Genomic DNA, 27,045 nt, shown 5'->3' on the forward strand with positions numbered 1-27,045 from the left:
GGTTGGACATCAGTTTTATTCAGTTGTGTTTTTTTTTTCCTTTCTGAAGTTTTTTTTAATGTTACCTTTTAGTCCTGTCGAAACTTAAAATCCCTTTTGCTGACCTGCCTGTAAAATGACATTAATGGTGAGGACAAATCAAAATTCACCCTGTAATGAGTCTACTTTACAGAATTAAAACAAAACAGGGTATAATGTAGACAGGCACGATATTATTTCAGAAACAACAGATTAATCAGTGATCAGATTTACTGTTTTGATCGATTTTGACACAGGTCAAATTATTAGAATCAGGGGACAGCAATAAAAAAATCAGACAACATATGTAATGCATGTACACTATAAATCAAAAAATGTAAGAGGCCGCAAAGAGAAAATCACTGCCTTTCTGGCTTTCAGCTTGACTGCTGATCCATGCTGAACCCTGTGCAGCAGGTTGACTAAAGTGAATGCTGGGCTGGAAAGACAGTAGGAGTGAGTGTGTGTGTATCTGTGTGTGTAAAGCAGTAGCTCCCCTGTGTGGTTTGCTGGTGTAAGAGCACCTGGCATGGCAGGGGGAGAGGTGGGCATTTGGGTACCAGGACATTACCTGGGCAGCTCCACCGACACAGCAAGAGGTAGGACTTTGACTCCAGAGGCACCGCAGGTAGTAAATACACTCATTGTACGGTAATGTACCCGGATAAAAGCTACCACTGAAATGGATGTGAAGCATCGCTGGTAATCTTTAGAATCTAGCTGCAATGAGTTTGCATGCAAGTGTTACAACATGCATTTTCCCTGCATGTTTAACCCTCAAACTGCATTCTTGTTGTTGAAAACACACCAAGAAAAGCCTCTGTCATCACCCATCACTCCATGTGACATATGACAACAACCCCCCAATACACACACTCCCATGCCTGTATGCACACACTTTCACACAGGAACGACTGGAGCTGAAAACAATTACTCAATGTTACTCAACTTTCGTGTTTCTGTGATTTTTAGCTAACATGACGTACACGTACAATCCAGAATATACACATGCAAGTTAAGATACTTCACATAAACACACAAGACATTTGGCTAGAGGCTCTTTGGTTCGAGTTAATGTTTTGGGTGAGCCGTGATGTTGCTTAGCTTCAGAGGCAGCCTAATGCAGGATCAGGTGTCTCTGTCCATATCAGATGCCTGCGCAGAGTGGCTGGATATCTTCAGATGGCATGTGCCCCCTCTGGACACTGGACACTTCACCGCCCCTCACCCTCCAAATATTTACCTGACATGTCTCCGTGGGTGGCAGCCCATCTAAAGAAACATGTATACACACATTCACATTGATGGATTTCTAGCATGCAGATATACACACTGGAGTTTGACCAGGGTGTGTTTTGAAAGTCAATATGGATTCTGTTTGGAGTGAATAGCAAATTCTTCTAGCTAATATTCAGTGTCTTTTAATTTGACCATTTTCATACCAAAAAGGAAAAACTATTAGCATCTAAAAAATTATCATTGTGAAGGTTACAAAACCTCTGATATAACATGCCCACTATTCATTTAAATGAGTGAGTTTCCAATGACAACCGGTGCTCAAATTCTGAGAGAGGTATTTGCCGTGATATAAAACCTAACACACACACGCATACTGGTAGATGAATGCAGACACACACAGTTAAACACAAGTCCATTCCCGTGTCAGGCCTCATTGGTGTCAACACTTTGAAGTTGTCGGCTGCTTGTTTACAGATGCAAATTAGCAGGTAGGCAACCTTCAGAGGAGCAAAGAGCGTGGCAGACTTCGTGGGTGGTGGGTCCTCCTTCCAACACCGCACCCCAACTCATCCTCCTTCATCTATTCCCCTCTCCACCTCTGTACATCCCCCCACCGTGAAGGAATGCTTTCAGCTGGACTTACCTGGTAGAGAGTGCCTGGGTAGGACCTCTGGAGGCTGGACTGAGTGGACTTCAGAGGGGCTGAAACCACACTGACTGGAGCAGATTGGCCTCCTGGTCCTAAAATGTATAATTGTTCTTTAATATATTTTTGCTGCATACACTTGCAATCCAGTGAAAACCACGTATCTCCAAATTTGGTGATTTGAATTTTTCAGATATAGTTAAGGAATAAACAGTGCCATGTTTACCAACATAAATCCTTTATTATAATTATTATTCAAATTATTTTAACTGACAATATAAGAACATTATGAGTATGCTAATATATGGTTATATATAACATATATATTATATATAATATATATACAATAATATAATAATAATAATAGCCTTACAGTAACCTAATGTAATGTAGAGGCCCAATCAGGAAAAGTTTCAAATTTTAAGTATATTCACATATTTGTTGAATTAGACGTGTTAATTAAAAAAATGTTTTATGCCTCAAATTTATCATAAAATTAATATAATCTCATTAAGGGTGAAAAATACCTTTAATTTAGAAGTATTATACCAAACTACTGTCAATGGGGAAAGCAGCATTTCCACATTGAAGGCCTGTCAAAGATTTTATACTTTAGTTGGGATTTTTTGTTTTAGCAACAAATTTCTTTTTTTTTTTTTTTTACACAAAAATTACTCCTGTTAATGTTAGGTAGAGTTAATGTTGGTTGCACATCCTCGGTTTGAGACAAAAACAAAAACGTTTTGAGTTATTACATCATCAATTACCCAACAGCAGTTTAACATTGTGAAATATTGTTAGGTATTCTGGGCAAAAGCAGGAAAAAGGAATCTACTTGATACTGGGACGGAGAGCCGTCTCCGTGACCAAATACGAAGCGTAAACAGGAGTTGGTCCTCTGGGATCCCTGCTGCTGCTGCCTTCAATGGTGAGAACACCACACTCCACCTTTTCCCACTTACTGACCCAAACACATTGCCATGCCATGTACGGCTGTAATGTGTGTGAATGATGGTGGCAGCTATGTATTGTGGTTGGTGTATAGTTTGTGTATGTGTATTTGCTTGTGTGCATAAAAACATATTTTGTACAAGAAATTATGAAAAAAATCTATATTAGTGCATGTTTTGTGTTGCATTAATTTCTGAGTGTTACAAGTGTGTGTGTGTGTGTGTGTGTGTGTGTGTGTGTGTGTGTATGTGTGTGTGTATTTGTGCAGCTATTTTGTGTAGACAAATCTACTGATGATCTGTTGAAATGTCAGCAAACTCAAAAAGAGAAATCAAATCTTGTATCAAGTCTTCCCGAGCATCATTCCATTACATTTTGTCCATACGTAGTCAATGGCATACATATTACTGTGTGTTACTTTCACCAATATCGTAGCACCCTCTTTAGGCCAGCTGGTGTAGCATTGAAAAAGTTAAAATTGAGCAGTTATTCCCCAAGTTTTGTCCAAGTCTAATCACCTGCATGTGAGATATGGTGAGTGATGGTCTGATTTTCAGATTTTAGTGTAATCGACAGTTCCTGTGAAGACCCCTGGTGTCATCTTAGGGTTTGATTTGGTATTAACCTGTATCTCTCCTTGTTCTGCAGGTGGTCATTAGTGTAACCTGGAATACCTCTCAACACTCCTGACTGCAGCACAGCTCACTCTCCCACTGACTTTCTGACACTCCACTGCTGTACTGCTACAGTCCTGCTCTCTCCTACAGGCACCCCTTTTGATTTGGTTATGTTGATTTAGTTCTTTGTTCTACTTTCTTGCACCTTACAACACTCATATACACATCTTACACCCATGCACACCATATAATACTGATTTCCACACCCTTTAAATATTTTGTTAACCCTTTAATCTAGTTTAATTTAGTTAAATAAACTTACCTTTTGTTAAAACACTGGTGTGTCTCCCTTTTGTTGTGGCCACTTGAGCCAGGTCATAACAAATGGGGGCGTTCATTAGTTTGTTAAAAAGTTTGTTTCGTGCCTCAGGTAGCAATTGGGCGCATGGTGTGATTGTGCATCTGATGAGGTGATTTGGTCCAGCTGCATACTGGCATTGTGCTGCATGTTTGTTGCCAGGGCTGTTTTGGGTTTTTGGTTTTGCTTTGGTTTTTGTGAGATACATCATGTGTTTTTTTTCCATGTGCAGGAAGTGTTGGTTTCTGACCTGGAGCCTGTACTACAAAGCAGGATTTGGGGTTTGTGAGGTAACTTCAGGTTTAACTCTGGGTTTTCAGGATTATGACGGTGGTTCACTTCTTACCTGGGTACATTGCCATGACAACTTATGCTGAACATAACCCTGAAAACCCAGAGTTAAACCTGAAGTTACCTCGCTAACCCCAAATCTTGCCTCGTAGTACAGGCCTCTGGATGGCCAATGTTAAACCCAGTGAAGCCAGCTAATGAAAAGATATCCTATGTATGTTGAACTTGCTTCGTGGTACAGACCCCTGGTGTTGGATTGTCATGTGCCGTTCAGAGGGTGAGTGTTACTGTTTTGATACGCTTTTGCACAGAGATTTCCCCGTTAGGCTGTAGTGGTGTTTCCGCTTTGGGTTGCATCTGTTTGTTTCTTTTATAGTGTTGTGGTGACGTGATTATTGTCAGTTTCTGGACAGCTGTCTCGGTGGCACATCTGCAGGATTTTGTGGGGTTGCCTGCTTACAAGTTGTTTTACATGTCCGTTGGTTTTTAGTGCGTAAATACCTGCCGCGAACCGCATGAAGACTAGGGGTGAATTTTTAGGAAGCTTTAGTTAGGCAGTTAGAGGGAAATTCTCTGTGGGGGGGGGGGTTGTTAGTTGTCCTAAGTGCATGCCAATTATGGCTTCCTTGTCGGGGGTTTTTGATGCGCCTACAGTGGAATTAGTAAATGGCTGTAAAAAGGAGCAGCTAGTGCAGCTGAACATTATGATGTTGTTGCAGAGAAAAGTCATAAAGATAAGATTAGAAAAGTGATTTTGTTGTCTTTGCTTGAACATGGTGTGTTGCAGAAGAGTGAGTTTTGTCTGGCCGTGGCAGAGCCGGCGCCCATGCCGGCGCCCATGCCGGTGTCTGCGCCAGCAGTTGTGCAGACAGCTAGTTTGACTTTTGAGCAGCAGAAGGAGCTGTTAGCCTTGCAGGTTGAGCAAGAGAAGTTCGGTTAAATAGAACGTGTTGCAGATGCAAAACAATTGGCCCGATTCGGACCGAGTACTTATGCTTCAGTATGTCCTCACTGGGAGAGCTCAGGAGGCTTATTCAGCTATATTTGCTGAGGATGATTTGGATTATGATACAGTGAAATTGGCTGTATTAAGAGCATACAAGCATATCCCTAGAAATTTAGAAATTGGGTAAATAGTGATAAGCAAACAAATGTGGAGTTCGTCCATGATTTGGCTTCCCATTTTCACCGCTGGTGCTCAGCTGTGAAAGTTGATACTTTTGACAGTCTTTGTGAGCTGATTGTGTTAGAGGAGTTTAAAAAAGATATCCCTCAATGCATTTCTACTTATGTGAATGAGCAGAAGCCCTCCACTGCATTGAAAGCAGCTGAATTAGCTGATGATTTTGTGTTGATGCATAAAGGTAGTTTTTCAGAGATGCACTCTTGGGGTGATTGGAGAGGTGAAGATAACTGTGGTAACTCCCTTGGTGGTGCAAAATTTTCGCCTGGTTCCCCGTGTAAGCTTGCGTTTACGGGGTGGCCTGAGGGTGCCAGAGTGTGTAATTACCCGCCATGGGGAGGGTCAACGGAGGGACAAGTGTCTGCTGTTGAAAATGAGAAATAAGTGTCATTCACTGTTGCCTTCGTGTTGTTCGCCATCGGTTGGTAGTGAGGAGTGTGTGCCAAGTAAGTTGATGCCTGACACAGGTGCTAAACACTCATTTATTTTGGAATTGGTGCTGCCCTTTTCACCTTTTTTGCCTTTTTTTTCAGAAATGGGGAATTTTGTACTGATGAAGGGTATGGAGCTGGGCTTGATTCCTGTACTGCTCCATAATATTGTGCTGGATTGTGAGCTGGTACAGGGCATTGTTCCTGTCGGGGTCCAGGACGAGGCATTTGTATCAGAGTGTGTGTGTGCGGGTGGAGGAGAGTTTGCTTTGAAGGCAGGTCATTACTGTGGACAGCGATTATCCACCCTCCCCACCTACTACTTTCCACCCCCAGCAGCTTGTGACAGCCGTGAGTGTCAGTCACTTAGTGCGGTGTGTGTGTGTATGTGTGTGTGTGTGTGTGTGGGATTGTTTGCATTAGGGTGAATAAACAGGGTTCAGATTACCTCTGAAGGCTTTTCCATGTCATTCATTCCAATTTAAATGTGGAAAAATATCACATGGGTGACAGGGGAGTACATTACTTGGTAGCACCAGATCATTTTGTTTTTTTTTAAGTGCAATGAGGAGTCAGATCACATGTTGGCAAGTGATCAAACTCAGTATGCTGTGTGGGCCAGTTAATGTGTTTAATATGCACTTAATAATCATCACTCACATTTGAGAACATCAGTATGTATTTGCCCCCTTTTACCCACATCAAATCTTACAAATCAGGGCTGTGCACAAACATTTTTGGGGGCAGGTGCTCAAGCGAAAAAAAAGGGCACTCCTCTCATAATTATTTATAGAAAATAAAGTTACATACAGTAGCAGCATCTTTTACTTACTTACATATTTATTTATATATACCTATACACTCATGCAATTATTTAATACTCAACAGATTTATACAAAATTATCACTTCACACAGAGAGGATGCATTCACTGCATTCACTGTTTCTGCATTTATCACAAGAACAGACAACAACAAAGAAAACAATGCCACATTGTGCATGCTTTAGTGGTCTATAAAATAAATAACCATTCAAAATCAACAAATCCTTACACAAAGTTGAAAAAGGCTGTTCACTGAATAAATAAATTAATAAACCAACCAATCTACCCTCCAAACTACAAAGTAGGCTGATGTTCAGTTGCAACAATTCATGATCATTCTCCTGCTTTACAGGAGCATCTTTCTTGGTGATGACCTCATTGTTGTTCATCTGGACGTCTTGCTCTATGGCAAGCAGGAGAACGTCAGAGAGCCGCAGACTTCTCAGTTTGGTCTTGATAATTTTCAGTTTTGAAATTGATCTCTCTGCAGAAGCTGTTGACACTGGCAGTGTTGCATAGATTCTTATCATCTTTACTAAGGTTGGAAAACTGAGCTGGCCCATGTTTTCCTTCACTATGGCAAGGATTTCTTGCAGGTCGTTTGAAGGAAAGCTGGAGAGGAAGACCTTAAGCTCTGTCTTCAGCTGGTCCTCATCTTCTTCATAGAAGTCACAGTAGTGTGGACAGCTTCCTCTCCCAAAACTTTGAGGTGCTTACCCAGTTGGCACGTACTGTTAAGGAGTAGAAGGACTGAATGATTCTGTCAGTGGGACTTCCAGTGTTGCCCCCCTTGAATCTCCTGTTAAGCTCCTCAGTCATAGTATCTAGAAATGTGTAGTACACACTAGTCCTGAAGTATGGCTCCACAGATTCAAACTGATGACTCACTTGAGACACTGTTGGGCTGTTGGAAACACACTGACACTTTTCTCGCCTGAACAGGCACTACTGTAGGTATTGGAATGTTGAGGCTCTCTGCCTTCTCTGATGCACCTCCAAATATCTCCACAAACTTTCAGACCTCATTGTTTGCAATGTGTGAAGCACGCCATCAATTACTGTGTGGGCAGTGGAGTAGTCCAAGCTTTCTTCCTGCAGAGAATCTGGTGCTAGAGCAGTGACTTGGAACTCTGGGGTGGTGATTTCCAGGCAGAGAATAAATATGAAGTTGATCGCATTTCTGTACATCTTAGCATCCTCCTGGGCCAGGTTAGGTGAATCGCTTTCATTGATGTCATCAAGGAGCTTCATAACAGCTTTCAGAATACTCTGAAGGGCCTTCAGTGATCTCCCTCTGCAAGCCCATCAGATATCCAACAGCTTCTTGGGCTCCACAACACGCTGTCCAGGATACAGAGCCTGCTGCCATTTCACCAAGGCAGGATGGCGCTTTGGGGAGCCAGTGCAAAAAGCATACAGCTTCTCCACAAGGTTGAAGAATTTCACAAAATGCTTGTTAGACTTTGAGGCTTCCACCAGGACCAGATTCAGATAGTGCGCTTTGCAGTGCACATAGAGGGGCTTCTCATTGTGTGCACATATTCTGGCTTAAAGACCTTTATACATGCCTTGGCCATGCATATTCTTCAGCTGATCTAACATGTCAGAGAGTATTGTTTCCATAAGTTACCCTGAACATGACTTGGCTCTGGACTCTAACCTTTCTTCTTCATCTGTGATGGGTTCTTCTGTATCAAGTGGCAATACATCTCCCTTATCCTCCTTGCTGCTAGACAGCCTGATCCAGGATAGAAGAAAGCTGCTACCCTGGACTGCCTGCTGTAGCTCCCTTTCTTTCTGTTGTCTAAGCCTATCCTTTGTTGGCATTATGCTGCAACTGGTAAATGAGCAAAAATTTGCATGATAATAAAGGGTTAATCTCCCCAAAATAGACCAACAGTATGATATGTTTATTTGGGTAAGACTGCTTGGTGACAGAGTTGATGCATTACAACACTCACCAGACTGTAACTGTCAGTGGCTCAACTTCAAGTACCCTACCACATAGCAACTTTTTATGCGGACAAATATTTAAAGGGCTACTTGTCATTTGGCAATGTTTTAGTAATACATAAGGTAAATACATGATATAGATTACTGCAAGTGTTGTAATGTAGACCTAACTTATATAAGGTTAGCTCAACTATAATACTGACAAAATACTAATATTCAGGTAAAGTAGCTTCATGTCTGATTTAGAATTGCCAAAGCACTTTATAAATTGTGGGCCTATAATAAGATTTCAATAAAATTAGATGAACAGTTAAACTTTCAAATCTGAGCTTGTTAAGGCCCTGGACTATTGTATTGAAATGACAATCAGTTGGCTTGCCAACAATTACCTAAATTTTGTGTTACAGGAATAAGAATCGACAATTTACTAGGCTATATCTTAAAGCTTTTGCTAATCAGTATGAGCATGTAAACAGTGAGGGCAGTCAAAGAGGGAGGGGCAGGGGCTTGTGTTGTCTCAAATGAACTCAAATGCAGTTGTTGTTGCAAAATGGGCACTTATCTAGTCAGAGGTGAAAAGGGCAGGTGCTTGAGCACCACCTGGGCTCTATCTGTGCACGTGCCTGGTACAAATGCATACATACAAAAAATGTCTTCTGTTCAAATTTGCGTATTAAGATCAAGATTTTGCTATCTAAGCTAAAAGCACAGAAAATCAATCAATCCTGTCCTTCCTTCTTATATAGTTTAATGGCAGTTGGCAACAATAAAATGATGCATCACAATTTGCCAATCATGGATAGTTACTCTGCTGATTCTCTGCTAGTCTTACACATCTTGTGTTCAACTATATTGACAAATTAAGTGATAGTTGAGCGAGTCAGAGGTGACGGAATGTTAGCTTCTAATTGGAGGTATGTCAACCATGTTTGCAAAAAAATGTTTTCAAAAGAAGTTACACATTTTATGTTTGTGGTTTCTTTAGAAACTTAAAGAGTTGAGAAGCAATAGCAGCCAGAGCTGCGATGTCCAGAATATAATTGCCAGAGATGAAGAACACACAGGTGTGGTGGGAGTCCAGGTGATATAACACACTGAAAGGAAATTTTCATTTCACTTTATCCACCTGAATTTGAGAACTACAATGTTTATGTCATCTGTTTTATTACCAAAAAACAGCCAAAGAACATAGCAGCACAGATATTTATTGTACCTAGCCATAAAAACACCTTGTGTGTGTGTGTAACATAATTTTATAACTTACCAGGAACTCAGTCTGCCTCCGCTGTCCCTGTACATTAATTAACTGCAGTCATAAAGCTTTTGAATATGTGCTAATCAAACTGAAACATTTTCAACTCGAGCAGATGCCTCTTCACCTCTGTTTGCACTGCACAGAGCAGCTCTGTGTCTGTTCCATTTAGTATATTTCCACTGACTTTCTATGTGGTTGTGTTTAGAGCCACAATGATTAATTGATAAGTCAATCAACAGAAAATAAATCATCAACTATTTACTAAACAATCAATAATTTCAGACTTTTTTCAGGCGGAAATACCCAACATTTTCTTGTTCACGCTTTTAAAATCAAATGTATCATATATGTGTCATATATATGACAGTATATTGAATATTTTAAGGTTTTGGACTGTTAGGCAAAAAAAGTTAATTGAAGACATCATTGTGGCCTGTGGGAAATTGTGAATGCCATATTTTCACTTTTTTTCCAGCATTTAATAGACTAAAAGATTCATAAATTAATTGCAAAAATAATTAGCAGATTAATCAGTAATGGAAAAAAATCGGTAGTTGCAGCCCTTGTTTTGTGTTAAGTCTGAACATACCTTAACAGCCATTAAAAATGTCCACAGTGGCTGAATTAAGGTTGTATTTCTATGCTATAGATGTTTTGAAAAGGAAATTACAAAAGGTCACTGATCTGTATATCTGAGTTATGTGCTTAGATCGCATCATATTAGCTAGCTAAAAGTATCAGGGGCTAAAGTAGCGATGCTAGTAGCTTGTAATGGAACCAGTAACAAAGGGGCTAGAGAAGAAAACAGTTTCTTGTGTCACAGGTTTATCTTGTCATACAATTTATACTAACAGTATTTCTAAGACAACCTGCACACACATCACAAAAGTTAGTTTTAGGCTTCCTTTTTTCCATACTGTCTTCTAAGTCTGAACAGTCTGAACAGTCAGCTCTGTGATTATCAGCTAGACAACTGGACATTCAGGTAAGTGAAGCACATACACACGTGCACGCACACATACTATAGGTGTACATGCTAACAGCCTGTGAAATTCACCTAGATGTAATGTGTTTCCTCTCAGTCCTGTATGCTCAATGTTGCAGAAAGAGAGACATGGGCTTTGTGTGTATGTGTATGATGTGTGTTGTGGAGAGCCAGTCCTCAGATTCTTCAGTACAGGTTAAAAGACAGATAAACAATCTGGAAAGACATGACTCTACTTATGCATGTACCCATTTCCATTGTATTCTGAACTTCTTTATACTTCTTTATTTTCTAATTAATATACAGTGCCAGATTCCACACAAGCATTTATGAAGGCACCAGACCTCCAGGAGCCCAAAAAAGCAGGATCACTGTGTGTCACTTGGTTTTTTGCGATTTGTAGAGAAGCCCCGTGTCAAAGTGTAGTTTTAATACCATATTATTTTAGCTTATATTATGCTCATATGGTATATATTCCTAAATAAATGTGTGTATACAGAGAGCAGTATGGGCGCTACAGCAAGCCCTGGGCCCCTAACAGGTTAATCCAACCTCGTCTGTGATCTAAGTGCTGTTTCAGAGGCCTTTGTGGTGCAAACCTGCTGCTGATCATCTAATCTTTTTATTTCACTTTCCGTTCTCAGCCAAGCTTTCCTTCTCTCTCTCTCTCTCTCTGTCTCCCACCCACCACCTCTCTCTCTCTCTCTCTCTCTCTCTCTCTCTCTCTCTCCCTCAGTCAGTTGATTTATCCCCTGTTCTGTTTTCCCTGGACCACATGGCCCGGCAGTTTGCCCTAGCTCCACTCATCCAGAACCGATGTCATTCAGATCCAGTTAAATGAATGGCCCTATAAATTTTCTCCAATAATAAGCTCGGGTGCTGCTGGAATGTGTGGCGGCTCGTTGGGGACGAGACAGGACGGAGGGCGGGGGGGGGGGGGGTGAGAAATCCATGCAACCCCAAGACCCGGACAGCTCGGGCCAGTGTGAGAAAGCATGGACGCTGTGTGGATGAGGAGAGTTGAGCAAGTGTGTGTGTGTGTGTGTGTGTGTGTGTGTGTGTGTATGAAGGGTGTTGTGGTGGGAGCTGCAGTAGAAGTGGGTGTGAGGGAAGCGGAGGGAAGTGGGTGGGGGATTCCAGGCCCCTGTCTGTCTCCCTACCTGGAACGAGACCTCAGGGACACTTTAAATCAGCCCACCCAGAGACAGAGACACCAATCAGGCCTCTGTCAGACCTGGCTAAATCAAGTCAAGTGCGCTTGTGTGTGCATCTGTGCATGTGTGTGTGTATCTGCACATGTGTAAAAATGTATTTCAGTGATTATGAAAGTAAGAGAGGACTCTCGGAGTATGCCAGCCAACTAATCCTCAGACCCATCCGTCTGCATTTATAATCATCTTAATCATCATCATCATCATTTTAGATTCTGAATTCCATAAATAATCATAAAAGCAATGAATTAAATGTAAAAAAAAATGTAAACAGTCAAACAAAGAAGGAATGAATGTGAATGTCCATTTGCATGCTTGCACACACGGGTAAGTGATGAAGGTTTGCTGTGGGATCTGGTTGCAGTTGGTCAGGTTTAGGGAAGCACTGTGTTTGGGTTAAAGTTATTTCTTTGTTAAGGTCAGAGGACGTTCGTCATCATGCTTACAATAATAACCTTGTGGTTAGATTAGGGAACGATTGTGGTCATGGTTAAAAGAAACCAACGCTGACTCGCGGTAGGAAACGGGAGACGAACAGTGGTGCCTTGTGTTAAAGTCCAAAGTTTTGTTGACCCATCCATCCACCCCGACCTCCCTCTGTGGACTGTGTTGCTCTATAATAACGTCACCTCAGTGGATGGTCTTGATTTGTTAGCGCCAGAGCTTAGTAAATCAGCGTATTTTTCCAACTTGGAAACATATCTAAAATAGCTAAACTCGACACCTAACCCGTAAGTATACCATCTCAATCTCAAATTATAAATGCATGCAATGTGCTGAGTGTACCACATTATAACCTGCATCATCACTTGAACTTTGACCTTTCCATCCGATGCATGAAGTCAACTCTCTGAACTATGCTGTCTTTTGTTGTTCTTTTTCACTCATTCACAGTCTGTGTGTTTACCCTTCAGCTGATTTATCTTTAACTTCAGTAGTTGGCTGGCAGCATGTGAGAAAAATGTCTGACCCCCGCACCATCCTGCTGCTGAGTCTCTGTGGGAAGCAGGGAAACTCAATATTATTCCTGCCACCAACAGAGGGATGTGCTTAACATAAGGGGCGGGGTGGTATGTCTGTATGTGTGAGGGGGTGGGGGTTTAGTTAGTTGTCTGATGATGCAAGTGTTCAATTCACACCATGGCTCAATACCAAAGATATTGGGCACATCAAAGCATCAAAGAGCTCCCATGCCTCTCCTCCAGTGTCATCTGTGCACTCACCAGGTGGCACACAGCCTGCCCTCCACCCACCATGATGCAAATGACATTACCTGGCACTGTAAAACAAACATACCTGGCCTGGCTTTGAACTGAAGGGGCTTTATGTTGAAGAGGAATGAGCTACCATTTCTACTGACCTGGAGGTTCTGGAGGGGTATTGTGGGTGGGTGAAGGATGTGGAGGGTGACCATCACCCCCACCCCCATCCTGCTCCTTCTACTCTGTCCAGTTTTGGAGCTGAGTGACTGGCCCACTGTGCGATGCCAATGACCCGAAACCCGTTTACTGCCTTAAATCGATGCCCCTGTCCACAACCCTCCACCCCTCCTCTGCTCCACCTCTCTCCCTCGCCACACTGCCAGCCTCCTCTCCGTCCCCTCCAGAGGATGACAAATCACCTGCCGCTACTTAAATGGAGCTGAGGCCCCGCGTGGCCCCTGGTCCCCTCCCTATAGCCTGCCCTGTCTGCTTAGAGAAGGGATTCCTCATCCTGGAATGAGGCAGCGGACCTGGTCCGCCACATACGTTAACCTCACCTCCACCCCCTCCACCCACAAGACCTCTAGCTTATATCTATATGTTTATCAAATCTACATGGCGAAAATAAACATTGTTTGAGCGTGATGTTGACAGATGGGCTGGAAATATGAACGTCAGCCATAGTGGAAAGAAGTGGGCATTTATCACCAGGAGAATGGATACTGTTTCCCACTACAAACCATGTGTGTGTGTGTGTGTGTGTGTGTGTGTGTGTGTGTGTGTGTGTGTGTATACCTGTGTGTGTATGTTACATCTCTGTTGCATGAAATGGTCCGTCTGAGTGTGTGTGTTTGCATATCTGTTTCTGTGTAGCTTATGTTTGCATACCTGTTGCATGAATTGGTCTGTGTATGTGTGTGTGTGTGTGTGTGTGTGTGCTCACTATATAACCGTCTGGCTCCCATGTGAGGCAGTAAATCTATCATTCCTGCTGCGTTTACCTACCACTTCACAGAGCTGTATGTCCAGTGTAAACAACGTTTATCACTGCATGCAAATGAGCCTGTAAGCCGCAGCCTCGACAAAGACCCCATTCACTCCCAGCATGCCGTTTTACCAGCGCGTTGAATCCGATACCCTAGATTACAGGCTTATTCCCAGGCATTGTGCGCTGCTCCACTGTCACTCACGCTCAACAATGGTTCCCTCCCGACTTCATTCTACAAACAGTCTGTGTTTTCTGGAGCCATTATTAGAGTTATGGCCAATACGAGTCCACATAAATGTCATGTTTCAACCTTGACAGGTCTGCTGTGAATACAAGAGTCATGATTTATCTCCTCTCCGCCCTCCTCTCCTCCTTTTTTCACCTTCTATTTCCTCTTCTTGTAACTCCCCTCTCTCCTACCCCTCCTTTATTTTTCCGTTTTTACTCTGCCTGCATTGTCTCACAGAGTTGGTGTACGTGATGATTGTAATAATTTTGCTGTTACAGTGCACTATGCATTTCTGCCCCTGGGAAACAGCAGCATGACGGATATGCCTGTTAGTTCATCTATGGGGCCATATGATCTTTTTAATTAAAATCCCTATCTTATCCAGTTAATGTTATTCACCTCTGAAATCATGAAAACCTGGATTAATGCATCAGTATTCGTTAACATGCTTGTATAATTATTGCGTTTCATGACGGTCTACATTCTGTTCGGAATACTTAACATGTTTGGCAGAAAGTTCAAGTCGGCTATCAGCAGCCATCAGCCTTCACACTGGCTGAAGCCTGAACAACAGCAGCACATGTTGCTGTAAATTACAACTTAGAGCCCCACTGGGAGGTAGAGGAGATTTATAGGACACTAATAAGCACCATCTCCTCAGCAGATCACTGCAAAACACTGTGTGTGTATGTGTGTGTGTGTGTGCGAGCGACTGAGAGGGAAAGACAGAATCAAGGGAATCAAAGACAAGTGCACACAGATACAACAAGTGTATGAGTCTATATTTTGAGATCATATGAAATTGTAATAATTTATGTGGGGAAACTGGGTGTTGGAACAGTAAACTGATAGCATACACAAAAGAGAAATGACAAAAATAATTGTGAATATAGATAATGTCTGGACATACAGTTTGTAATGACTCAAATATGTCAGGAACATATTAAGTGGAAATATGTGAATACTGAAAGAAAAATAGGTGGAAATGTTAACTCTGCTATCGAGATGTGTGAAAGGTGTATGTTGAAGTAAATCTGTCAAAATGGTAAATGTATACATTTACTGCTGAATCTATGATGCTTTCTAACACAGGAGGCATTTCAGTCTTTCACATGTCAGATGGAACAGATATGGCTCAATTTCTGTTGACAGTAGGGAAATATTTGATTGATAAATGAGATGCTGATGTGTTGATATCCAATGTTATAACTTCTACGTCCATCCGTAACACCACAGACGCAACAATCATGCTTTGCATTTCATAAACTTGATTTTAAGAATCTAGAGCGATATCATGTGATTGGGTCTTATAGCTGATATTGTGATTGATCAAAAATCACAAGTAGATCTGTAGTGTTCCACCTGTTCCTAACAGAGTACAGTAAGCAAGAAAACTTGATGCAAGACTGTATAAGTTATGGATCTCTGCAATCCCATGACAGGAGGGGATTGTGGGTCTATCTCTTCAGCTTTATCCCTGGAAATCAGCAACTGGCCAATGAAATTACATTGAAATATGCACACACACACACACACACACACACACACACACACACACACACACACACACACACACACACACACACACACACACACACACACACACACACACACACACACACACACACACACACACACACACACACACACACACAGTTTTTCACTGGTGACTTACAAAGCCTTTTCCTCCCAAAAGGCCTTTTGACAGATCAAGCTTCTGTGCTCTGAGCCAGGCACAGTTATTACTCAGAGGAATGGCCCTAATAAAGAAGCTGCTGCTAAAATACTGTCATATTCTGCCTGGCTGTGTGTGTGTGTGTATGTGTGAGGTTAAGACATGCTCCCTGTCAGTGCTGCTTTTGGTTTGGCATTTCTGCCTCCTTGTTAGAGCTGCCTTTGACAGAGTAACAATGCTATCGGATCTGACTGAAGAAACTCTCACACAAACAGAGAGACGCTGTGTGTGTGTTTGTATGTGACTGCATGTGTGTAAGGGCATGTATGAGTGCTTGTTTGCCCTTATTTGTTGTGTGTGTCCCTGTCTATCTGTGTGTGTGTTCACCTGCGATTGAGGCTATTCATTAGGGAGAGATGAGCTCATGAGGGTGGGTCTGACAGCGGGATTGGTGAGTGTATGGGCTTGTAGCCCATTTCAAATCCAAGGTTAATCCCGGCCTTTCACTCTGGAGAGCCTAGTTAACAGAGAGTATGACGGGTGGGTGGGGAACAGGGTGGCAGAGAGATAAAGCAACATTAGACGCTATATGTTTGAAAACATGCTAGCAGTTTAAGTAGTATCAACTACTGTCAATTAATATTTTGTTAGTCTTTGAAAATCTGGCCTTTTCCTTATTTTATTGAGATGCTTGCCCCAGAAGTATTTTCCCCTCACTGTAAACTGCCATTTGAACATTTTCTGTTAATGATATTCTCAGTATACCTTAACACAGAAATAGTGAAATGGATAATAATAGAAATTGATAATTTAACTATAATATAGGTTTATGTTATGGTCATAGTTTTAATTATTTCAACTTTGTTTCTAAGAAATCATATTTATTTCACCAGTTTGTTATGGCAGATGGCTTTAAATGCCACAATATCCATGAGCCAGTTACCGCTATAGTGAAGAAGAAGCCAATCAGAGGTGCATATCACAGCAGTAGCAAATTCAGAATGCTTTTTTTTCATAGTTGTGAAAATTATTCCTAAATTGAAGAAACATTTTTTTTAATATACTGTATGTCTTTTTGAAAAAAATCCAAAATGCTCCTTGGGACTTGTAGTTGGCTCCTTTCCTTAAACCTGCATTAACTAATTTTCTTTTGGCCATTTGGGGGCATCGCAACAAGCTGTAAACACAACATTGACATTTTATCACCTTGTTGAGTTGATATGGCTAATGTGTTTGATTTAAGACAAATATTCACCCTCCTTTTAACTTTTTTTTGTTGTCCTGCAGCTTCTGAGAGAAACGTATGGGTCATTAGCTGCTAAATGCTCCACTATGTTCACCAGCTAATCACTAACTTTGTCTGCCTGCTGTTTGGTGCTGGACAGGAAGCGTACAGTTGGTTTATCAGAGCTTTTTCACTGAAAACAGCAGCCTACTGCTGGAAATTAATGTTTATAAGATTGGTGAAAGAATAAAAATAGTAAAGTTGCAGCCATAAAAACCAAAACAATGAGCTAAAAGATGCTAAAACCCAGCAGAGCTGAGGGGAACTGTAGTGTTGGGTGTTGATTCTTTGTGGGTTTGTCACTACGAGTGAAAACTGTCACATCACACCTAGTCTGTCATCCTTTGTTAGTATAAACATATTGAGAAACTTTTTATGTATACAGTCTTGTGCTTTATGTATGATTTCATATCTTATGTCCATCCAAGCCAAAAGTATGCCAAAAATATATGCGTGTGTGTGTGTGTGTGTGTGTGTGTGTGTGTGTGTGTGTGTGTGTGTGTGTGTGTGTCTATATCTTTATGGGTGCTCATCCTTTGACAGCTGCAAACCCCCAACAACTCACTGTACATTTACACTATTTTATGCACAGTCACAGTTCCAGTACCACCAATGCTTCCAGTTACACACATACCACTCATATATACACATGCTGTGCCACCATCCCTCAAACCTCAAACACACACTCCCTCACAGGATTCATATGTGCTTCTTGGCAGCAGCTGCAGCCCTTTGTGCTGTGGGGTTGATAGTGTGTATGTCAGTTCATGATTCACTGTGTGTGTGTGTGTTCTCTCCCACTGGCACAGCTGACAGGGCATTAAACCACTCTCAGAAGCATGTAGCCACTGGCATGTAGTCTGCAAGGGATTTAGAAGGCAGAGAAAGTCACTGTGTTTTTCTCTTGGTTGCCCCCCACACACACGTTCTTTCTTTAATGTGGGTGTCACTCCCTCTACTGTTTTCAGACATGTGTGCACACACACATAGACACTTTAAAAAAGGTGAAAATCCATTGTGAATGATGAAATCCATCCTTTGAGGTTTACTTTCCTGCTTCCCAGACTCTCTCTTTCTTTTTCTTGCCTGATTGATTGTTTCGCCCTGTTTTCGTCAACAGAGCATTCCACAGGAAACGACGGTAATTAAGAAATATTGATGCTGGATACATCTATTTGCTTTTCCAAAATGATCATTAGCAAAATTCTGCTGCAGTCGTTTATCACTGTATAGAGGCACTTGGCATCGGACACACACGCTCGCTGTGGGCCTATCCCGGCATTCCTCTTGGCGATGACTTCATTAGAGCTTGATTTGCTGTCCTGTAAACATGTGTCTCTCTGGGAGATATGATATAATGGCTGGACTAACTGTTCATCTGTCTTCCATACACATGGTAGACCACAGCATCCCCAAGAAATACAGCGGGGTGGACAAAATACTGGAATCACCATGACAAGGACTTTAATTTGGATACTGATGAGTTTGTGTTAGCTTTAGAAAAGTCCTGATAGTATTTTTTCAGAGAAACATGAGGCAATTAGTGAATCTCCAGAGAGGCCCAAAATTTAGCAAAGCATAAGTCACACTGAGTGCAGTGTGGAAAATTGTGACATCATTATGATGTCACAATCATACACTGGATCAGGAACTCTAGCTGAGGTTTCTCATTTGAGAAACAAAGAATACTACAGGATAAATGCTGAATACCACATGTCAAACTGATATTAGAATTCTTTCTCACTTTTTGTGCAAGGAAATATAAACTATAATGACAGTGCAATCATTGTGCATTTTTCCCCATCTTTCAGAAGAGGATAAAACTGCTCTTGGACTGACTGACATCTGAGAGCCAGGATTTGTATTGACATCTGTAGTGCGCTACTGACTGGAGAACATCAGACTATGAATGCTGTTACAAGACCATTTTTTTGCCATCCTTTTCAACAAGCCCACATTGTACCGGTTATGTACTGTTAGCAATTTAAGACATCAGTCCCTGTACAATAGTCAGCATTTGGGAGAACCCATCATGCTGTTAAGTCCATTACACCCAGAAAGTAGAACCTAGTTAGCCTAGCTTGCTAATGTTAGCACCTATTCCCATGTTACTTCATTCATGTTAAACACCTGCTGAGTCATCAGCAGCTTGTTTACACTCAATTCTGTGCCCTGCATTACACAAACCATTGAGTCTCTATGTCATGGGTTCATTTGTGATAGAAGACTGTCAAAACTCAGTAATGGGTTATCCTGTCACCTCAGCAATTTGTGCATTACCCTGATGATTCCAATCACACACTGGAGTAACATATGGAGTTATGGGGTGTAGGGTGCTCAAATCACAGATGGGAATAAGCAATGGCTAGGATACAATGATTTATTATAAATGAGTTTTAATTTCAGTTAAGCTTTAATGGGAAATTACAGGGGGACAAAAAGGTGAACAGTGAAATTATTACCCAAACCAACAGTTGTAAACATCCATCACAGTTAATAGACTGACCTCCTGATTCAACTTTAACCTACTGCACTTTCCGTAGTTGTGTGTGTGGTTTCCCTGCCCTGTGAGGGATTACTACTGACATTTTGAGTGGGCTCAAGATCAGTTTTACCTCCAAATAAAGTGGTTTAGATAACCTTGCTAAACGGTTCACTTATTTCCAACCTGTGAGATAACCAACACAATCTGAGTATAAACTGTGCAGTCTGACTGTTTTTGTCAAAACAGCTTGTAACCTGGCAGGAGCACAAAGCCTGCAGCTCTGGAAAATATAATAGGGTTTGATGCATCTTTCATCTTCTGACTGCATCCAGACAGGTTCATATTTAGAAGAAGCCAAAAAAAGTCTTCAACTTGTATTGTCTAGTACCAACTGTTCAAACATAGCGTTGATCTGTAAAGGTATGGCATCCATCTCCTGGGAGTCATCAGGTCTAATAATTGCTCTGCAGGGATGAACAGTCATGTGCTACGGCGAGCTGGCAGCCTGCAGGGCTTCATTCCACCAAAACAGTGCAGCAGGTGATTTTACTCTCTGATCTGAACCAAAACTTAAAATAAAAGAATTACTGAGGAGTTCTATGACAACATGCAATATTTCACACACTTTTTGATTATTTCCTAATATGTTTAATTTGACACATCTAATATTTAATTATGTATTATATACAGCTTAAGGAAAATGCATTTGTACAGCAAGGTACCAGAGAAAAGAAGGGCACACATCTACCACAACAAGACAGTGTATCATCATTTGGTAGTGCAACACTACCAAAACAAACACAAACCAGATTAATGAACATAACCATCCTGACAAACCCAATGCCATCTGAATTTAACAGTGATGAAGAATTTACCTGCTTGAGCTGCGGCATACCAGCTCAACTTCAAGTGCAACAATACTAAGAGGGGTCAAAAAACTCTCAATCTGTCTGGACAAGTTATTTGTATTGATTTATTCCCACCACCACAGTTGCCTCTCGTACTGTCTTGCGTTGGCTGAGTCTATTGATTTACAGTCTGCTGGGGTAGTGTGTGAGAATGGAGGGATTTGAGTTTAATAGCCCGAGCAGTGAAGGTCCAGCTTTTGCACTGATTCACTGCCTGAACTCTGACCTGCCAGCGCACCGAGACCTCACCATAAATTACTGATCATTTGAAATGAAGTGAGTCTGTCTTTTTGTATGCACACTTTTGCCATCAGAGTCTGTGTGCACAGAGTGATTTATGAGGGGCTGCAAGATAATGTCTTCAGTGTTTAAAAAGATAGTTTTTTAATACTCTGTGAATCCTCAAGGTACTTTTATAGTCAATGTTGAGCTCATAAATCAATCTCAACAGTAGTGGTCCTGCAACTATCTGACAAGAGTTAGTGAGACATGGTTAGTGGGTAGGTTTTAGAACCTGATTTGTAGATTTGTGAAAGTGTGAGAAAAGGACAGAGGAAGGAAAGGGTCACAATGCAAACATTACTGTTAACACTGGGACATTCTGTCAAAGGAATTGAAATTTTACTGACATGAAACAACACCACAGTAATCCATCCACATGCAGTGTGTGAAGACATAGAAGCACAACAGCCTCTAGCTGACCCTGATCAATGACCTCCCTGGAGGGGTGAAAGACAGAAATAGAATTTTCCTCAACAGGGTTCCACATAGTCAAAGTTAATCATTTAGAGTTTTACATAATCCCCTCTAGACCTTGTTTTTTTTTTTGGGGGGGGGGGGATTGATCCATATTGGTGTTAGTAATTGGTGGTTGCTGATAGCTAATAAAATGTATTCAGAGTTTAAGTTACAATCATTCAACCTAACTAGTACTTTAGGTATTCAAGTAGCACCAAGTCCTCGACACAGTGAGTTAACTCTGGCTAGAAGGTGTGTCGATATGTGCCTGGAGATGTGTTGATGATTTAGATTCTTATTCTACAGCATTTTCTCCTTGTGTTGCTGATTCACCTCCCTGTTAAGCAACAAGGAAGGAGAGAAAAAAGAAAGAGAGCTCGGCACTTGTTGCAACTCGCAGCATCCAGTAAAAGGAAAAAGGCAATTACACAGCTTGTTTTCTGGAGAAAGACCACAAATACTTTGTGAGGAAGCTTCAGTGGTTTCCATGCCTGCATCAACAAACACAATATTTAAATAGAATTCGACTAGATATTAACATGCAAGTCTCAAACACAGGTTTAAAAGCTTAGTGAAGCTTCAAGACTGCAAAGTTCACACTAATAGTATAAAATAAAGCAAATAAATCAAATCTACTATGACAAAATTGGTTCAGAAAGGTTTATTTACATCAAAATTCATTTTTAGAAGTGACAACATTTCACATTTTGTGTCACCTATGTTGATGGGTTTTAGGGTCATATGACTTGTCATGTGACTGAAAGTTATCAAGATTGGGAAATGCACATAAAGAAGATCCACACAGGATCAAAAGTTTATTCAAGTGTTTATTGTGGGTGTCTGGCATGTGTGGTTTATATATTTTAAATGTTGGATCTACATTGCACACCAATTGAAGTCAATCAGTCAATCAATCATATTGAACATCAAATATATGATGTATATTTTACTGTATATATTTGTGCAAACCCAAAATATGTTTTTTTCTAACAGTAAATTCATAAAGGTACACCTACTGATCATTAAAATGTGGATGTGAAAGAAAGTTTAGTTTCCTGTATGCAACTGTTCTCCCTCTAAATTCTTGCAAATCCCATGTATTTCTGTTTTTTACTGCATGGGAAGCCCCTGGAGGATCCACATTTGAGAATCACTGGTCCATGGGGTCTCATCTAAGTTTCCGGAGGTTAACCTGATGTCCTGTGCGACCCCAAAGGATTCAGGGGAAGACTGTTGGAAGGGGTTCCTCTGTGTGTGTTTTAGAGCCCACTTCCCCCTCCCCTCCCACCCTTAACATCTCAGGAGGTCTGGCCAGGCCTGGCAGCCCCTCAAAGGCGCCCTTCTTTTGCCCCGCGCCCCTGGGGAGGGCAGCCCCCAACATTTATGCAAAGTCAACAAGCCCTAATTGTAGGATCAGCTTACAAGCTAAATTCTTCTTGAGCCCATTAACAACTGCAGTTAATTATGAGTCAAAGCGGAGGGGTGTTTGAGTATGAGTGACAGGGAGAAGAGGCGATATAGAAACACAGCGGAAAGGGGGGAAAAAAGCCTGGAAACATTTCAAGTTACATCACAGATACAATACACACACACACACACACACACACGTGTGCATGCACAGAGGAACATTAGCCTTTTTTAGGCAGACCTCCCAGACTACAGTAAATCTATTCTTCATTGGTCTTTGTGATAGGGATTTGCTCTAATGAAAGAGAGGATGAGCGCAATGACTCACACATTGTCAAAGTCCCAATCAGCCCAATTTTCCTCCAGCTTCAGTGTGTCAGCTTGACAATAGGATCTATCTGCCCTCTAGTAATTAAGCTCTCGGGCAGCTGAGTGCACACATTAATCTAAAAATAAGACAATGATATGAGGAAGTGAGCCGTCAGCTGTGACAAAAACAGGTTCACTGGACAAAACTGGCAGATTGGTATGGTGGTTATACTGTAAGAAGGGCTGGTTCAGTCCCTGGTACCAACTATGCACACAACTGCAAAGAAAGACGTACTATATGTAAGGGGTATCAACCTTCTAGCTCCATGATACCTGATTATTCCTTTTACTGAACCAACATTAGACTTAGACTAGAGAACTGAGTTAGAGGTATGTAACAGATGACTTCCTTTTCTTTTTTGAGAATTTTTGGGAATTCAGTATTCAACAAATTAGATATAAGGAGGTAATTAGTGAGTTACAGAGGTGCTGGTAGGTGAATTTACCTTTGAGGAGTTACCTTTGGACAGATCCAGGCTGGCTGTTTCCAGTCTTTGTTCTAAGCTAAGTTAGCTGACTCATAGCAGTGGATTCATATTTACTGTTCAAACATGAGAGTAGTTTTGATCTTCTCATCTAACTCCTGGCAAAAAAGCAAATGAGCATGTCAAACATTTTCTCTAAACAGAAAAATGTGATCATACCTCGACCTTCTACAGAATAAAGGGAGGGCAACCTGAAGTGGCCTTGGATAGTTAGCTTAAGATAAGTTAGCTTAATGTCAGCTATGCAGTGATGCTCTAACTTGTTTCTATGTCTGCTTGGTTACCTGGTTACATTGACAAGCAGGTGTATAATTTGATAGTATTGCATTTGCTCATGATATTATCTTAAAATCAAGCCCTAAAGAGATTCTGATTATTTTACAGAAAAAAAAGTTGCTCGCCAATATCCACTGCTCAACAAGTCCCAGCATGGACAGTCCCTGCTTCAGTGCTCAGCCTCGCCCTCTGTGACAAACCCACTGTGGTTCCATCAATGCATAAGTTATGGTTCACTCATTTATCAATGGTGTTTTCATCAAATATTTTTAAGCAAAATATGGCATGTCTGCTGCTCTGAAGAGCTGGATCTCTTCAGTCTTTCAAATAACAGATCAAATGTTTGTTTAAAATTCATGTCTGCATGGAAACTAGGAGGAGGATCAAAGCAGCGACAGTGGGGTGAACAGAGGCATCATCAGGCCTCGTGGCTCTAAGTCTGCTTTATTGAATTCTCTGTTGTCTTTATGAAGGCCAGACTAAGACAGGGCCAACAGGTGCCAGTCTCAAGTGGGATGAACATTAGGATGTTCCCTTTGACCCAGGAGGGAGCTTGGACAGCTGCAGTGTCTGTGTGTGGGTGTGGGTGGGCGGCAGGGTGAGGAGTGAGTGGATTGACAGAGTTCACCAGGTTACAGACAGGTTGTTTCCAGGTCAAGGCCATAGACAAGTCAAAGATAGACAGATAGATGGATAGATAAATAGACAGATGTATACTGTAGATACATACTGATCAGTAAGAAGACTTTAGAACTTGATTCAAGTCTATCAATGCTGAGTTCAACTAATGTAATGTGATTTAGGAAGATTTATGAAGTCTGAAGAACTTTCTGTGGATGTCTGAAGTGGAACTGTGTTGGACCATACAGTAGGTCTAGGAAAGTGAGCTCCATCAATGTAAAATGGAAGAGCCTCTGAACCACCTGATCCTTCTTCAGGCAAAAAGGGAAGCACTTGGTCAAGGATGAGCAAGAAGTCAGTGGCACAGAGTTTTAGAGTCCTTCTGCATTGATCTTTAGCAATCATTCTTTGCCGTTGGAGAAAAGCTAATTCATCTCTGAAATCCTTCATCAGTGTTACTGACAGTGTGCGACTTCAGACAAGTTGAAATGGCAGAAATACATCTTATGTTTGCACATACACACTAAATCCATAATCTAGCCTTTTTTTCTAACTGTATGCAACATTTGGTCATTTGGTCAATATGTCATTCACAGCCAACTGTGAATGACATATTTACTTACACATGACATATCAAATGTTGCTTCCCAGCCAATGAATGCAAGCAGATGCGTGTCTGCAAAGTTGTAACATTCCCTAAACAGGAACTTTAAAGTCTTTGTCTTCACTCTTATGGAATTTATACAAAGTACTGAGTACAGTGTCTTATTAATTGTGAAAATGATTGTTTTTTTCACTTCAGCAGTTTGTATCATTATGAGCTGCTGTGTATAGACTTATGACAATGAAATTAATTAATTGAAATAAAAATCTATACCAATGCAATATAGAAAAAGCCTAAAACCTTTCTGAAGTGAATTGATTGATAGATGCAATTTTGTTAGATATTTATTTTATTTGTGCTGCAGTGGTTGAAACCTTTATCTTAAATTGATTTCAACATTTAAAATAAAAGCTAAAGGGGTAAAAAGTACAAATCAAGTAAAAACTGTGTTTTGGAGCGTTTTCAAAGAACACTGCATTGGCTAGACTGTCCTTGTGAAGAGGATCTTTCCAGAGCTGTTGATTTTGATTGCCTTGGAAAGCTGGGTAAAAAAAGTTTGGTTGTCTTAACCCTCCACTGTGTGTCCTGACTCGGTCAGCCTGGCAAGAAGAGTGGAGAAAGCGGGGGACACAGCGAGTTTATGGAAGTGTTTATTAATGATCCCCGGGCAACAGCAGAGAAAATCGCTGGCACTGGGCTCTGTGCCTCTCTCCCATCTCACTCTCTCTTCTCTCACTTACCCTACTACATTCTCCTCACCCCTATGTCTCCGTCTTTTCCAGCTGCAGATGAGGAAAACCCCTAACCAGTTGGCCAGCAAGCCCATCAGCCACTCGGCCGGCCAGTCTGCTGTGCAGAGGGCCCTGCCAATCATCATCTGGTTCTCCTCATGTTGTTCTGCAGGAGTCTTTCCATTGCATATGTGTCATGATGTAGGCTACCTGCTGGGGTTAAACCAATACACGTTTGACGGCTAATACCATTTCCAATAGTTTCAGAAAAACTGTCAGGAGCTAATATTTTGCACTGATAATCATTTATAAAAGTGATGGTTTAATGTTTCTTGTACTTTGAATAACTATTTGGCTATAGAGATGTACATTTAAATTTATTCATATTTATTGTTTTAATTATTTAAATGTGATTGCACTAACATAGGAGCATTCCATATTTATCCAAGCCAAACAGTTAAAAATCAGACCAATTCTTGTTATTTTTTTGTTGTCTAGGCCTCGAACCAACGCACAACACAAAAACAGCCATCCTGTCTCGTCATGGGTTTGTAAAGACTATTAATGTCATGTGCCAGTCAGCCACATCTGAAGATATACAGTAAGTCATTTCAGTCCATTAATTATTCAGAATCAACTTGCAGCAGTAATGTGTTTGCACCTGTGCACACTTGTGCTGTGTACTGCACACCTGTGTGTATCCATGTATGTGTGTACTTGTATATGTTTTCTTAACCTTTCTTCATCAAAGGGAGGTTTGTGAGTACACATGCTCCTGTTTGATAATGTCCTGTCTCATAATCTTACATGCACTAAGCAGCATATAATGGTATTGTCGAGAGAGTAGAATGTCTTGGATTCCCTTCCTGGCTTTGTGTTGTTTGTGTCACTAATTCATGTCTGCTACTGTCTCTCCTATGGCATCAAGGCAATGTGTGATAACGGCTTGATTTTACCAAGAAGCTTGAGAGCTCTGTTTAAAAATCTGGCATTTCCAATTCTCCTGCAGCCAACACAAACAGAAAAACTATATGGTATACCAACCAATGATTGTAGGAGCAGGGAATGGAATAGGAATAGAA

General features: G+C 41.1%; 1 long non-coding RNA gene across 1 annotated transcript; it reads left to right on the top strand.

Moving 5' to 3' along the window:
* The first annotated feature begins 10,669 nt into the window (after positions 1 to 10,669).
* LOC121903271 lies at positions 10,670 to 26,601 on the top strand. The gene is made up of 3 exons (XR_006098005.1): positions 10,670 to 10,749; positions 26,015 to 26,164; positions 26,462 to 26,601. It is a non-coding gene; the product is annotated as an uncharacterized LOC121903271 (long non-coding RNA).
* The last annotated feature ends 444 nt before the right edge of the window (positions 26,602 to 27,045 follow it).

The sequence above is a fragment of the Thunnus maccoyii genome, chromosome 9, assembly GCF_910596095.1.
Source record: "Thunnus maccoyii chromosome 9, fThuMac1.1, whole genome shotgun sequence".
Lineage (NCBI taxonomy): Eukaryota > Metazoa > Chordata > Actinopteri > Scombriformes > Scombridae > Thunnus > Thunnus maccoyii.